The 16,870-nt window shown below is 47.8% G+C and overlaps 1 protein-coding gene across 1 annotated transcript in view; it reads left to right on the forward strand.

Moving 5' to 3' along the window:
* POLR3H (RNA polymerase III subunit H) overlaps window positions 1–16,870 on the forward strand; it is a 155,559-nt gene that overhangs the window by 69,716 nt on the left and 68,973 nt on the right. The gene's annotated exons all lie outside the window — the stretch shown is intronic.

Consider the following 16,870-nt stretch of genomic DNA (forward strand, 5'->3'; position numbering starts at 1 on the left):
CTCCTCCAGACCTCAGTTTAGAAAATGTGTCGGGAGACTGGATGCACTCTAGTGGAGCTCTGAAGAGTTCTGCTAGAAAAAGACTTTGTTAGATTTTCTGTTTTACAGGGAAGCTGCTGGCAACAGCTTCCCTGCTTCGTGGGACATATGGGGGGAAGTAGGAACCAACTTCTCAATTAGTTAATGCATACCTCCCAACTTTGCCCGCTTTCAAAGAGGGACACACGCGCGGCGAAGCCGCACGCGCTCCCGAAAAGGGGGCATGGCCTATGAAAAGGGGGCGTGACTTCGCGGGAGGACCCGCGATCGCGAGCCATGCCCCCGTTTTCGTCACTGAGGGGTCATGCCCAGCGCTCTGTGAGCCGCTGGCATGCCCCCTCTCCCCCTGTCTGCACTGAATAGATGCTGTGCGCATGTGCACAGCGTCTATTCAACGCTGCTCTGCTAAGCAGGGCAGCGACAGACAGAGCCTCCCAACTGTCACCCCCCCCACGGGACACTGTGGCCCGCGGGTGGGACAGCGGGACAGTCCCCAAAAAACGGGACTGTCCCGCAAAAATCGGGACAGTTGGGAGGTATGGTTAATGGTTCTGCTTCTGCTGACAGGACACCATTAGCTCCTGAAGGGTACTGAACACAGCCCAAGCCTGGCCAGCGTTCACTCCCACAGCACTGCCGCCACCCCCTAACAGAGCCAGAAGTCAAAAGGCTGGTGAGTATATTACCGGAGTCCTGCAGCTCCGGTCATCGTTGGCGGCAAAAAAGGTACAGCGCAGCGGCTGAAGCTGCGCGAGCATGCATCTCAAAACACACACAGGGTGCAGGGCACGGAGAGGGCGCCCTGAACTGCATGGAAAATCCTTACTCTCACTGGCAAAACGGTAAATGCATGTATAGCCTCTGATTTACAAACCCCAGCCAGTATAAAAATCATTGTAGCCGAGGCAGGAAGGCGGGCTTCTCCTCAGACTTTCCAGACACTCACTCTGCCATTTTCTCATGCAGGGTCACAGAGAAAAGCTGACAGACACTGTTCCTCCTCATAACAACGCTGAAACAAGTATCAGGGTGTTATAGAGAGGGAGGAGAGTGTTTATTACATTAGGTGAGTGTGCCTAATATTGAAATAAAGCGCTGAAGGTTTTGTATAATAAATATACATATACAATTCTCTTCATATAGGGCGCAGTGTGTGAACTGGCAAATCTCTGCGTTTCTCTGACAGATTTTAGTGTGGGTCTGTCACCGATGGCTCCCCTGTATGATTATGGTGTGAAAGTGCACGTTTGTGACATGTCAGACAATGGAGACATTGTCCCTGAGGAAGCCATTTTAGATACGCAGGAGTGTAATGTGGTGGCCCTTCCATCACAGAAGGAGCCAGAGTGGGTGAGAAAATTACAAAATAATATGTCAAAGCTTTCTAGAAAATTCTCTGAGTCTGAACAACATACAAAATACTGGAGAAAGTCAGTGGAGGATGTAGTATTTGCTGATCCCTCCACGTCATCCACACGGGACCCCTCAAGTTCCCAGAAAAGGTCACTTGAGCAGATTATGCAAGGTGACACAGACACAGATTCCGACACAGATGTCGACACTGGGGATATGAGAGGGGTGGACCCCAAATTAGCAAAAAGCATTCAATGTATGATAGTTGCTATTAGGGAGGTGTTAGAGATTACAGATTCAACACCTGAACCTAAGGAAAAGGCTTATTTTAATTTAAATAAAAAGCAGGTGATAACTTTTCCTCCTTCAAAGGAATTGAATACGTTCTTTGAAAATTCCTGGTCTAACCCAGAAAAGAAATGTAATATTCCTAGGAGAGTACGTTTGGCGTACCCTTTCCCGGAGGAAGACAGGAAAAGGTGGGAGTCACCCCCCCATGGTGGACACCTCAGTTTCTAGGTTGTCTAAGAAAATAATTTTACCTGCCCCAGGGTTGGCGTCATTAAAGGAGCCTGCTGACAGTAACTTAGAGACGACCTTAAAGTCCCTTTATATGGCTACCGGAACGTTACTCAGGCCCACCATGTTGGGTTATTAGGTTCCAAATCCTCAGCTATGGCGGTTTCAGCTCACAGAGCACTGTGGATTCGCCAGTGGAATGCAGATGCAGAATCAAAGAGGAATATTGAAGCGCTCCCCTACAAAGGTGAGGCGGTATTTGGGGACCAGCTGGATGTCATGATTTCGACGACAACCTCAGGTAAATCAGCATTTCTCCCTTATGCACCGGCACCTGCAAAGAAAGCATATCATTCGCATACGATGCAGTCCGTTCAGCCCAACAAACACAAAAAAAGCCAAAGGTACCCCCTTCTTCGCAGGAAGAGGGCGGGGAAGAGGTAGGAAACCTACAACTGCACCAGGAGTCAGCCGCTGCTCCTGCTAAAACCACAGCATGACGCTGGGGCTCCCCTACGGGAGTCCGCTCAGATGGGGGCACACCTACAACTCTTCAGCCAGATCTGGGTACAATCAGATCTAGATCCTTGGATACTACAAATAGTATCCCAAGGTTACAAGTTAGAGTTTCAAGATCTCCCCCCATGCCGATTTTTCAAATCAGCCTTACCAGTTTCTGTTCAAGACAGAATAAATTTACTGGAAGCAATACAGAAATTATGTCAGGAAAAAGTAATTACCTTAGTTCCTGGGCTGCAACAGGAAAAAGGATTTTATTCAAGCCTGTTTGTGGTTCCGAAGCCGGACGGCTCAGTCAGACCGATTTTTTTAAACCTAAAATCGCTGAACCTTTGTCTAAAAAGATTCAAGTTCAAGATGGAGTCCCTGAGAGCAGTAATCTCCAGCTTGGAGGAAAGAAATTTATGGTGTCGGTGGACATACATTGCCATTCGGACTCTCCGCGGCACCGAGAGTATTCACCAAGGTGATGGCGGAGATGATGGTTCTCCTTCGCAAGAAAGGAGTCAACATAATTCCTTACCTGGACGTTCTCCTGATAAAAGCGAGATCCAGGGAGAAGTTAGTGCAAAACATTGCACTATCTCTGACGGTGCTTCAACAGCACGGTTGGATCATAAACCTTCCAAAATCACAATTGGAACCGACAATGAGGTTATCCTTTCTGGGAATGATACTGGACACTGAGGTACAGAAAGTATTTCTACTGGTGGAAAAGGCTCTGGAGATCCAGAGGATGGTCAAACAAATTTTGAAACCAGCACACGTGTCGATTCATCAGTGCATTCGCCTGCTGAGGAAGATGGTAGCGGCCTACGAGGCTCTACAATATGGCCGATTCTATGCCACGGTGTTCCAGTGGGATCTACTGGACAAGTGGTCCGGATCGCATCTACACATGCACCAGAGAATACTCCTGTCAACGAAAGCCAGAATTTCGCTCCTGTGGTGGCTACAAAGTTCTCACCTCCTGGAGGGACGCAGGTTCGGGATTCAAGCCTGGATACTAGTGACCACGGATGCAAGTCTCTGAGGTTGGGGAGCAGTCACGCAAGGGGAAAGCTTCCAAGGAAGATGGTCAAGTCAAGAAACACTTCTTCACAAACTCATTCTGGAGTTGAGGGCCGTTTACAACAGCCTTCTACAAGCGGCGCATCTTCTTCAAGATCGTCTCATATAGATCCAGTCGGACAATGTAACAGCAGTAGCTTACATAAACCGTCACAAAAAGGATCACTTCACCATGGGCTCAAAGAGCGGCTGACAGCGTTTCCTGATTAGTGGAATGCATGTGAACCGCAAGGATATCTGCATTCTTTGGTGAAGGGGAGCCGAGTATACAACTTCCAGTAGCCTGGAACGCACGTGAACTGCATGAACGACTTCCGGTTCCGGCGATCAATGACCGCGCATGTGCACTGTTCGGAGCGCGACCTGGAGTGAACAGTTGGAGCCAGCTGGAACTTTTATCCTACTGGGTATAAAAGCACATCTCTGTAGCCGTTAACCACGCTTCTGATGAAGGACATATAGGGGGTAATTCCAAGTTGATTGCAGCAGGGTTTTTGTTAGCAGTTGGGCAAAACCATGTTCACTGCAGGGGAGGCAGATATAACCTGTGCAGAGAGAGTTAGATTTGGGTGGGTTATTTTGTTTCTGTGCAGGGTAAACACTGGCTGCTTTATTTTTACACTGCAAATTAGATTGCAGATTGAACACACCACACCCAAATCTAACTCTCTCTGCACATGTGAAATCTGCCTCCCCTGCAGTGTACATGGTTTTGCCCAATTGCTAAAAAATTTCCTGCTGCGATCAACTTGGAATTACCCCCATAGTCCGATACGCGTTAAGCGTGGCTCTTGCTTTTTACCTGCTATTGACCCTGGGACATACGGACACAGCCACCTTTGGGGTTTTACTCTGTATGCTATCAGGCACTTGGAGAGCCTGACCACACTATCTACCATCATCTGCTGTGGCTGCAAGGACCCTCTCGGCTACATTTGACGGCATGGCTGTTGAGCGCCAGAACCTAGCTCGAAAGGGTATTCCCAGTGAAGTCATTCCCACACTTATTCAGGCCAGGAAAGGAGTAACGTCTAGACATTATCATCGCATTTGGAGAAAATATGTATCTTGGTGTGAATCCAAGAATTCTCCAACGGTGGAGTTTCAATTAGGACGTCTTCTCCTATTTCTACAGGCTGGTGTGGATGCAGGGTTAAGATTGGGACGTATCAAGGTCCAAATTTCGGCCTTGTCCATTTTCTTTCAGAAACAGTTGGCTTCCCTTCCTGAGGTTCAGACGTTCGTGAAGGGGGTTCTGCGCATCCAACCTCCATTTGTACCACCTGCGGCACCATGGGATCTTAATGTGGTGTTGCAGTTCCTTAAATCATATTGGTTTGAACCTCTGCAAGAAGTGGACTTGAAGTTTCTCACTTGGAAGGTGGTCATGCTGTTGGACTTGGCATCAGGCAGACGAGTGTCTGAGTTAGGGGCTTTGTCTCACAAGAGCCCTTACTTCATGAAGATAGGGCTGAACTGCGAATGCGTCAGCAATTTCTTCCAAAGGTTGTGTCTTCTTTCCATATGAACCAACCTATTGTGGTGCCAGTGGCTTCTGACACCTCAGCTGTTTCAAGATCCTTGGATGTCATCAGAGCTTTGAGGACTTATGTCACGAAAACAGCTTGGATAAGGAAAACAGAAGTTTTGTTTGTCCTGTATGACCCCAACAAGATTGGGTGTCCTGCTTCTAAGCAGACTATTGCACGCTGGATCAGATGTACGATTCAGCACGCTCATTCCACGGCAGGATTGCCGATACTGACTTCGTTAAAGGCCCATTCTACATGGAAAGTGGGTTCTTCCTGAGCGGCTGCTGAGCAGATTTGCCGAGCAGCTACTTGGTCAGGGGCAAACACGTTTGCTAAATTCTACAAGTTTGACACCTTGGCTGCTGACGACCTTCAATTTGGTCAGTCAGTATTGCAGGGACATCCGCACCTTCCCGCCCGTACTGGGAGCTTTGGTACATCCCCATGGTACTAAAATGGACCCCAGCATCCTCTAGGACGTAAGAGAAAATAGGATTTTAATATACCTACCGGTAAATCTTTTTCTCATAGTCTGTAGAGGATGCTGGGCGCCCGCCCAGTGCTCCTTTTTCCTGCATTATGTTTTTTCTTCTTACACAAGTTATCACGTGTTAAGTTGTTATTCAGCAGTTGCTGTAAAGTTATTCATGCTCGTTGGCATGTTTTGAGTTGTATGCCATGTTGTGTGGCATGGTTGAGCGGTGTGAGCTGGTGTGAATCTCGCCACTAGCTTAATATCATCCTTCTCTCGAAGTTGTCCGTCTCCTCGGGCACAGTTCCTATACTGAGGTCTGGAGGAGGGGCATAGAGGGAGGAGCCAGTTCACACTGTTGAAAAGTCTGAAAGTGCTGAAGGCTTCTGCGGAACCGTCTATACCCATGGTACTAAAATGGACCCCAGCATCCTCTACGGACTATGAGAAAAGGATTTACCGGTAGGTATATTAAAATCCTATTTTCTAAACTTTTTAATAAGAAACTTTTGGCCTAGGGGTGCCGGTAAAAAATATAATAAAAAAATAATCTGATACTCTAGGGTGCCATGGCTCAAAAATGGGAGCAGGCATACGGTCAGTATACAGTGCCTGAATCACTGGTAGAGCAAGTATAGTGAACAAATATTCATTATGGAAGGGCAATCATAACTATTGAAGATGTAACAACCTTTTATTTACCACAGCTATCTATGCGGTTCCATTGATGAAATCTTGACCGCATAAGTTATTTGTAATCTGAATGAATTACTAGTCATATTTTTCAAATCACTTATTTGGGATTGCCGTTAAGCATATTGTTTGGATTGCTATTATAACAGGAATAATCTAGGAAGTGAATGTATCAGTTGTTTTGAATTGATTAGAGGATACAAGTTACAGATGATTTTGTGGTAAAACATTTATCAGATACATAATAACAGCAGTTTAGAATTAACTATTTTATATAGTTATAACCTATTTCAAGAAATAATTTGGCTATAGGGAGCAATAGTAGTTTTATGGGCAGTATGGATGGTGTAATGGTTAGCATTACTGCCTCCCAGCACTTAGGGCATGGGTTCAAATCCCACCATGGTCCTAACTGTGTGAAATTTGTATATTCTCCCCGTACTTGCGTGGGTTTCCTCCGGGCCGGGTACTCCGGTTTCCTCCAACAAGCCCAAAAAATATACTGGTAGGTTAATTGGTTCCCAACAAAATTAACCCTAGCATGAATGTGTGTGTGTACATGTGATAGGGAATATAGTTTGTAAGCTCCTCTGGGGCAGGGACTGATGTGAATGGCCAAAATATTCCCTGTAAAGCGCTGCGGAATATGTGTGCGCTATATAAATAACAAATAATAATAATAATGTGTTTTTAACTAATTTCGTATGTGCAAACACCGGCCGTTTGTGTTACATATTTTTGAAAAATTATTTTAACTTAGGTTCTGGGCTAACAGCACTTTATTCTATTTCTCTAACGTCCTAGTGGATGCTGGGAACTCCGTAAGGACCATGGGGAATAGCGGGCTCCGAAGGAGGCTGGGCACTCTAGAAAGATCTTAGACTACCTGGTGTGCACTGGCTCCTCCCACTATGACCCTCCTCCAAGCCTCAGTTAGATTTCGTGCCCGGCCGAGGTTGGATGCACACTAGGGGCTCTCCTGAGCTCTTAGAAAGTTATAGTCTTAGAATTTGTTTTTTTCAGTGAGACCTGCTGGCAACAGGCTCACTGCAGCGAGGGACTAAGGGGAGAAGAAGCGAACTCGCCTGCTTGCAGCCGGATTGGGCTTCTTAGGCTACTGGACACCATTAGCTCCAGAGGGATCGACCGCAGGCCCAGCCTTGATGTTCGGTCCCGGAGCCGCGCCGCCGTCCCCCTTACAGAGCCAGAAGCAGGAAGATGGTCCGGAAAATCGGCGGCATGAAGACATCCTGTCTTCACCAAGGTAGCGCACAGCACTGCAGCTGTGCGCCATTGCTCCTCATACACACTTCACACTCCGGTCACTGAGGGTGCAGGGCGCTGGGGGGGGGCGCCCTGAGGCAGCAATAAAAACACCTTGGCTGGCTAAAATACCTCAATATATAGCCCCTGGGGCTATATATGAGGTAAATACCCCTGCCAGAATCCCAAAAAAAGCGGGAGAATAGGCCGCGAAAAAGGGGCGGAGCCTATCTCCTCAGCACACTGGCGCCATTTTTCCCTCACAGCTCGGCTGGAAGGAAGCTCCCTGGCTCTTCCCTGCATTTCTACAGTACAGTAAGAGGGAAAAGAGAGGGGGGGCACTAAATTGGCACTGTATACAGTATAAGCAGCTATTAGGGACATAACTCAGTTAGTCCCTGTATATATATAGCGCTCTGGTGTGTGCTGGCATACTCTTACTCTGTCCCCCCAAAGGGCTTTTGTGGGTCCTGTCCTCTATTTGAGCATTCCCTGTGTGTGTGGAGTGTGTCGGTACGGCTGTGTCGACATGTTTGAGGAGGATAATGATGTGGAGGGGGAGCAGATGCCTTTAGCAGAGATGTCACCCCCTGCGGGGCAGACACCTGAGTGGATGGTATTATGGCAAGAAATGAGTGCACGTATAGACTCCTTACATAAAAAATTTGACGACATGCCGACTGTGGGACAGCCGAGTCTTCAGCTCGTGCCTGTCCAAGGGTCTCAAAAGTCATCAGGGGCTCTAAAACGCCCGTTATCTCAGGTGGCACAAGTAGATGTCGACACGGATACTGACGCCAGTGTCTACGACGATGAGTCAAATTTAATGCCCGTTAAGGCCATTCGCTGCATGATTGAGGCAATGAAAGAGGTGTTAAAAATTTCTGATTTACATCCAGGTACCACAAAAAAGGGTATTATGTTTGGGGAGAAAAAGCTACCTGTAGTTTTTCCCCCGTCAGATGAATTAAATGAAGTGTGTGAAGAAGCGTGGGCTTCCCCTGATAAGAAATTGGTGATTCCTAAGAAATTACTAATGGCGTTCCCTTTCCCGCCAGAGGATAGGTTACGTTGGGAAACACCCCCGAGGGTGGATAAAGCGCTCACACGTTTGTCAAAAAAGGTGGCACTACCGTCCCAGGATACGGCCGCCCTTAAGGAACCTGCTGATAGAAGGCAGGAGGCGATCCTGAAGTCTGTATATACACACTCAGGCATTATACTCAGACCAGCAATTGCGTCAGCTTGGATGTGCAGTGCTGCCGCTGCATGGTCAGATAACCTGTCAGAAAATATTGACACACTAGACAGAGACACGATCCTGTTAACAATTGACCATATCAAAGACTCCGTCTTATACATGAGAGATGCACAGAGGGAAATCTGCCGGCTGGCATCTAAAGTAAGTGCACTATCTATCTCTGCTAGGAGATGCTTATGGACTCGCCAGTGGACTGGAGATGCAGATTCCAAAAGGCACATGGAAGTTTTGCCTTATAAAGGGGAGGAATTATTTGGGGATGGTCTCTCCGACCTAGTTTCCACAGCAACGTCTGGGAAGTCAGCATTTTTACCCCATGTCCCCTCACAGCCTAAGAAGGCGCCATTTTATCAGGTTCAGTCCTTTCGATCCCAGAAAAACAAGCGGGGAAAAGGAGGGTCTTTTCTGTCAAGAGGCAGAGGCAGGGGAAAAAGGCTGCAGCAAACAGCAGGTTCCCAGGAACAAAAGTCCTCCCCCGCTTCCTCTTCCAAGTCCGCCGCATGACGGTGGGGCTTCACAAGCGGAGCCAGGTACGGTGGGGGCCCGCCTCAGGAATTTCAGCGATCAGTGGGTTCGCTCACAGGTGGATCCCTGGATCCTTCAAATAGTATCTCAGGGATACAGGCTGGAATTCGAGGCGATTCCACCCCGCCGTTTCCTAAAATCCGCCTTGCCGATTGCTCCCTCAGACAGGGAGGCAGTGCTAGCGGCAATTCACAAGCTGTATTCCCAGCAGGTGATAATCAAGGTACCCCTACTTCAACAAGGCCGGGGTTACTATTCCACACTATTTGTGGTACCGAAACCGGACGGTTCGGTGAGACCCATTTTAAATTTGAAGTCCTTGAACACATACATAAAGAATTTCAAGTTCAAGATGGAATCGCTCAGGGCGGTTATTGCAAGCCTGGACGAGGGGGATTACATGGTATCCCTGGACATCAAGGATGCTTACCTGCATGTCCCCATTTACAATTCTCACCAGGAGTACCTCAGATTTGTGGTACAGGATTGCCATTACCAATTCCAGACGCTGCCGTTTGGACTCTCCACGGCACCGAGGGTATTTACCAAGGTTATGGCGGAAATGATGATACTCCTTCGAAAAAAGGGAGTTTTAATTATCCCATACTTGGACGATCTCCTAATAAAGGCACGATCCAAGGAACAGTTATTAGTGGGAGTAGCACTATCTCAGGAAGTGCTGAGCCAGCACGGTTGGATTCTGAATATCCCAAAGTCACAGCTGGTCCCCACGACACGTCTAATGTTCCTGGGAATGATTCTGGACACGGCCCAGAAAAAAGTGTTTCTCCCGGAGGAGAAAGCCAGGGAGTTGTCTTCTCTAGTCCGAGACCTCCTAAAACCAAAACAGGTATCGGTGCATCACTGCACGCGGGTCCTGGGAAAGATGGTAGCTTCTTACGAAGCAATTCCATTCGGCAGGTTCCATGCCAGAATCTTTCAGTGGGACCTGTTGGACAAGTGGTCCGGATCGCATCTTCAGATGCATCGTTTAATAACCCTGTCTCCACGAACCAGGGTGTCTCTTCTGTGGTGGCTGAACAGTGCTCATCTTCTGGAGGGCCGCAGATTCGGCATACAGGACTGGGTCCTGGTGACCACGGATGCCAGCCTACGAGGCTGGGGGGCAGTCACAAAGGGAAGAAATTTCCAAGGACTATGGTCAAGTCAGGAGACTGCCTTTCACATAAATATTCTGGAACGAAGGGCCATTTACAATGCCCTAAGTCAAGCAAAATCCCTGCTCCTACACCAGCCGGTGCTGATCCAGTCAGACAACATCACGGCAGTCGCCCATGTGAATCGACAGGGCGGCACAAGAAGCAGGACGGCAATGGCAGAAGCCACAAAAATTCTCCGATGGGCGGAGAATCATGTACTAGCACTGTCAGCAGTGTTCATCCCGGGAGTGGACAACTGGGAAGCAGACTTTCTCAGCAGGCACGACCTCCACCCGGGAGAGTGGGGACTTCATCCAGAAGTCTTCCAAATGATTGTAAATCAATGGGGTCGTCCACAGGTGGACATGATGGCGTCCCGCATAAACAAAAAACTAGAGAAGTATTGCGTCAGGTCAAGAGACCCTCAGGCGATAGCGGTGGACGCCCTAGTGACACCGTGGGTGTACCGGTCAGTGTATGTGTTCCCTCCTCTACCTCTCATACCAAAGGTACTGAGAATAATAAGAAAGCGAGGAGTAAACACAATTCTCGTGGTTCCGGATTGGCCAAGAAGAGCGTGGTACCCGGAACTTCAAGAGATGATCTCAGAGGACCCTTGGTCCCTGCCGCTCAGACAGGACCTGCTACAGCAGGGCCCCTGTCTGTTCCAAGACTTACCGCGGCTGCGTTTGACGGCATGGCGGTTGAACGCCGGATCCTGAAGGAAAAGGGCATTCCGGAGGAAGTCATTCCTACGCTTATTAAAGCCAGGAAAGATGTTACGGCAAAACATTATCACCGCATATGGCGGAAATATGTTGCATGGTGCGAGGCCAAAAAGGCCCCAACAGAGGAATTTCAACTGGGTCGATTTCTGCATTTCCTGCAAGCAGGAGTGAATATGGGCCTAAAACTAGGCTCCATTAAAGTACAGATCTCGGCTCTGTCGATTTTCTTTCAAAAGGAACTAGCTTCAGTACCTGAAGTTCAGACATTTGTGAAAGGAGTGCTGCATATTCAGCCCCCATTTGTGCCTCCTGTGGCACCGTGGGATCTCAACGTGATGTTGAATTTCTTGAAATCACATTGGTTTGAGCCACTAAAAACCGTGGATCTGAAATATCTCACGTGGAAAGTGGTCATGTTATTGGCCCTGGCATCAGCCAGGCGAGTGTCAGAATTGGCGGCTTTATCATGTAAAAGCCCTTATCTGATTTTTCATATGGATAGGGCAGAATTGAGGACTCGTCCCCAGTTTCTCCCTAAGGTGGTGTCAGCGTTTCACCTGAACCAGCCTATTGTGGTGCCTGCGGCTACTAAGGATTTGGAGGACTCCAAGTTGCTAGACGTTGTCAGGGCCCTGAAAATATATGTTTCCAGGACGGCTGGAGTCAGAAAATCTGACTCGCTGTTTATCCTATATGCACCCAACAAGCTGGGTGCTCCTGCTTCTAAGCAGACTATTGCTCGTTGGATTTGTAGTACAATTCAGCTTGCACATACTGTGGCAGGCCTGCCACAGCCTAAATCTGTCAATGCCCATTCCACAAGGAAGGTGGGCTCATCTTGGGCGGCTGCCCGAGGGGTCTCGGCTTTACAACTTTGCCGAGCAGCTACTTGGTCAGGGGCAAACACGTTTGCAAAATTCTATAAATTTGATACCCTGGCTGAGGAGGACCTGGAGTTCTCTCATTCGGTGCTGCAGAGTCATCCGCACTCTCCCGCCCGTTTGGGAGCTTTGGTATAATCCCCATGGTCCTTACGGAGTTCCCAGCATCCACTAGGACGTTAGAGAAAATAAGAATTTACTCACCGGTAATTCTGTTTCTCGTAGTCCGTAGTGGATGCTGGGCGCCCATCCCAAGTGCGGTCTATCTGCAATACTTGTACATAGTTATTGTTAACTAAATCGGGTTATTGTTGAGCCATCTGTTGAGAGGCTCTATCGTTTCATACTGTTAACTGTGTTTCATATCACGAGTTGTTCGGTGTGATTGGTGTGGCTGGTATGAGTCTTACCCGGGATTCAAAATCCTTCCTTATTGTGTACGCTCGTCCGGGCACAGTACCTAACTGAGGCTTGGAGGAGGGTCATAGTGGGAGGAGCCAGTGCACACCAGGTAGTCTAAGATCTTTCTAGAGTGCCCAGCCTCCTTCGGAGCCCGCTATTCCCCATGGTCCTTACGGAGTTCCCAGCATCCACTACGGACTACGAGAAACAGAATTACCGGTGAGTAAATTCTTATTTTTATGTATTGCTATTTAGGAGCACTGTACTGATTATCATCTTTCACTACAAGTAAAGGGGTTGGGAGAGGTCCTCCCTTCTACTAGTACATGAAGAGGTCCAAAACTTCAAAATCCCTTTATGGTTTGCTTCCTTTTTTTTGTAGTGCAGAGAGCTGGGGAAACACCTAACAGAAAGCTCTGAAGGTTATTCCTCTATGTAACCTGGTCTTTCCATACTTGTGTAACAACCGGTTTACTAAATGTAAATAATTGGTAGTTTGAGTCAGTTGTTGTTTTCCAAAAAATAAAGTGTGTACATAATAAAACCATAGTACACATCCTACAGAAATTATAACCGTTAACGGTTCCAAAGCATATCAATGAAATTACACAGCGTCCGATTGGATAATGCGGTCCTTTCATTGATATCCTGTCCCTGCAGACGTGGATACATTTTCCCTGGTCTTCTTGTGTGGACATGTATTATTAAGTCAATGATGTGCAGTTTTGATGCCATCAAAGGACCTATCCATGTATCGCCATCATATAATTTTCAGTCACCATCTTAGACACTTTGGTTAGCAAAAGATACTATTTTTTTTATAAAATTGACAGATTATTTATCAAAGAGTGTAATGTAAACAATGATGATAAATACTGAAGAATAGTGAAACAAGTAACAATACATTTGTGTTGTTGCAATTTAAATGAAAAGGAAATAGACTATCTAGTGAATCTTTTACCAGTAGTACCCACTGCAGCAGGTTATAGCACTCTCAAATTCCAATATTAATTCACATGTAGGAGTGGTATGTAGTCACTGAGGTGTGTAATAGGAGCTACTGTATAGGAGGAATATCACCTGCTGATTTATCCCCATGTTCAAACTAGATGTGTGGGGGTGTGCAACAGATTGGACGCTGTGCTTGATGTAACCCATATTAAGAGGATTTTGTCTCTGTGTTTATCGCGTACCTGCTTCAATGTGTTCATCCTTTGAGCAAAATAAGCATTTTATTGCTTCTGTCAGAGCATTAGCTGGGTTGACTTCTTTAACGCTATGCTTTCTGTTATGTGCCTCCCCTCTCCTACAAGTCCTACACTGGTTCCACTTCCCCTTCAGAACTCATTTCTAACTTATTTCACTGACTTACAATAGCTCTCACCCAATCATCTCCTATTCACATCGCTGACCTCATCTCACTTTAGACTCCCACCCACCTATGATCACCAACTCTCATTCCAACTGATTACTTCCTTCCACTCCCAACTCCCAAGATTTTGCCATGCCACTCCTTACCTCTGGAACTCACACCCTCTCCAAATCAGACTCTCCACCTCTCTACAAAATTTCAAATGGGCTTTAAAGACCCACATCTTTATTAAAGCCCACTGCTCATTGCTACTTGCTTCCAGTCTCTTCCCTCTCTATCACTCGTGTCTGCCCCCCCCCCCCCCCTTTAGACTGTAATCCAGCACAAGCAGGGCCCTATTAACTTTAACAACTGCTCACTGAGGGCATTAAATACCCACTCAAATTTAAAAAAATAAAAAAAAGTCATCTGTGCATTATCAATAAGTACACCGGAACCTTTGTCTCCTCCCCATACTAAGGTTTGTTGTACATTGGTTCTGGGCACTGGGAGATGGTACGCGGTGGCCGGTGGATATGTCTATAACTTGTTGTTCATGCACGGATGAGATCTTTATGTTTTATTAGGGTGGGTATTTAATGTCCTCGGTGAGCATTTGTTTGAAATGGCTGACCCTTGAGGAAGGTGTTTATACACTGAAACGGCTGTCGGGCCTGCCTGAGCCAATTTGATGCTATACATGCTTTGTCACTGCATGTCTGATAATTATACTTTCTCTAACGTCCTAGTGGATGCTGGGAACTCCGTCAGGACCATGGGGATTAGCGGCTCCGCAGGAGACAGGGCACAAAAATAAAGCTTTAGGATCAGGTGGTGTGCACTGGCTCCTCCCCCTATGACCCTCCTCCAAGCCTCAGTTAGGTTTTTGTGCCCGTCCGAGCAGGGTGCAATCTAGGTGGCTCTCCTAAAGAGCTGCTTAGAAAAAGTTTTTTAGGTTTTTTATTTTCAGTGAGTCCTGCTGGCAACAGGCTCACTGCATCGAGGGACTTAGAGGAGAGAAGTGAACTCACCTGCGTGCAGGATGGATTGGCTTCTTAGGCTACTGGACACCATTAGCTCCAGAGGGAATCGAAACACAGGTCTCACCCTGGGGTTCGTCCCGGAGCCGCGCCGCTGACCCCCCTTGCAGATGCCGAAGATGGAAGAGGTCCAGAAGCAGGCGGCAGAAGACTTTTCAGTCTTCCTGAGGTAGCGCACAGCACTGCAGCTGTGCGCCATTGTTGTCAGCACACTTCACACAGCGGTCACGGAGGGTGCAGGGCGTTGGGGGGGCGCCCTGGGCAGCAATGTATAATACCTTTTTATGGCTAAAAATACATCACATATAGCCCTTGAGGCTATATGGATGTATTTAACCCCTGCCAGATCTCACAGACTCCGGAGAAGAGCCCGCCGAAATAGGGGGCGGGGCTTATTCTCCTCAGCACACAGCGCCATTTTCCTGCTCAGCTCCGCTGTGAGGAAGGCTCCCAGGACTCTCCCCTGCACTGCACTACAGAAACAGGGTAAAACAGAGAGGGGGGGCACTTTTTTTTGGCGATATTACTATATTTAAGCTGCTATAAGGATACAACACTTATATAGGGTTGTTCCCATATATATTATAGCGCTTGGGTGTGTGCTGGCAAACTCTAACTCTGTCTCCCCAAAGGGCTAGTGGGGTCCTGTCTTCAATAGAGCATTCCCTGTGTGTCTGGTGTGTGTCGACCTGTATGAGGACTATGTTGGTGTGGAGGCAGAGCAATTGCCGGTAATGGTAATGTCACCCCCTAGGGAGTCGACACCGGAATGGATGGCTTTGTTTATGGAATTACGTGATAATGTCAGCACATTACAAAAATCAGTTGACGACATGAGACGGCCGTCAAACCAGTTGGTACCTGCCCAGGCGTCTCAGACACCGTCAGGGGCTGTAAAACGCCCTTTACCTCAGTCGGTTGATACAGACCCAGACACGGACACTGAATCTAGTGTCGACGGTGAAGAAACAAACGTATTTTCCAGTAGGGCCACACGTTATATGATCACGGCAATGAAGGAGACTTTGCATATCTCTGATACTACAAGTACCACAAAAAGGGGTATTATGTGGGGGGTGAAAAAACTACCTGTAGTTTCTCTGACGTCCTAGTGGATGCTGGGAACTCCGTAAGGACCATGGGGAATAGCGGCTCCGCAGGAGACTGGGCACATCTAAAGAAAGCTTTAGGATCACCTGGTGTGCACTGGCTCCTCCCCCTATGACCCTCCTCCAAGCCTCAGTTAGATTTCTGTGCCCGACGAGAAGGGTGCACACTAGGGGCTCTCCTGAGCTCTTTGTGAAAGTTTTAGTTTAGGTTTATTATTTTCAGTGAGACCTGCTGGCAACAGGCTCACTGCATCGAGGGACTAAGGGGAGAAGAAGCGAACTCACCTGCGTGCAGAGTGGATTGGGCTTCTTAGGCTACTGGACATTAGCTCCAGAGGGACGATCACAGGTTCAGCCTGGATGGGTCACCGGAGCCGCGCCGCCGTCCCCCTTACAGAGCCAGAAGAGCGAAGAGGTCCGGAAAAATCGGCGGCAGAAGACGATCCTGTCTTCAGATAAGGTAGCGCACAGCACCGCAGCTGTGCGCCATTGCTCTCAGCACACTTCACACTCCGGTCACTGAGGGTGCAGGGCGCTGGGGGGGGCAGCGCCCTGAGACGCAATAAATCGATAAAAAAACCTTATATGGCTAAAATAAATGCATCACATATAACTCCTGGGCTATATGGATGCATTTAACCCCTGCCAAAACATACAGAAAAAGGATGATAAGGACGCCGAGAAAGGGGCGGAGCCTATCTCCTCAGCACACTGGCGCCATTTTCCCTCACAGCTCAGTTGGAGGGAAGCTCCCTGGCTCTCCCCTGCAGTCACTACACTACAGAAAGGGGTTAAAAAAGAGAGGGGGGCACAAATTAGGCGCAGTATATAACAATACAGCAGCTATAAAGGGAAAAACACTTATATAAGGTTATCCCTGTATATATATAGCGCTCTGGTGTGTGCTGGCAAACTCTCCCTCTGTCTCCCCAAAGGGCTAGTGGGGTCCTGT

This window comes from Pseudophryne corroboree, chromosome 9, assembly GCF_028390025.1.
Source record: "Pseudophryne corroboree isolate aPseCor3 chromosome 9, aPseCor3.hap2, whole genome shotgun sequence".
Classification (NCBI taxonomy): domain Eukaryota; kingdom Metazoa; phylum Chordata; class Amphibia; order Anura; family Myobatrachidae; genus Pseudophryne; species Pseudophryne corroboree.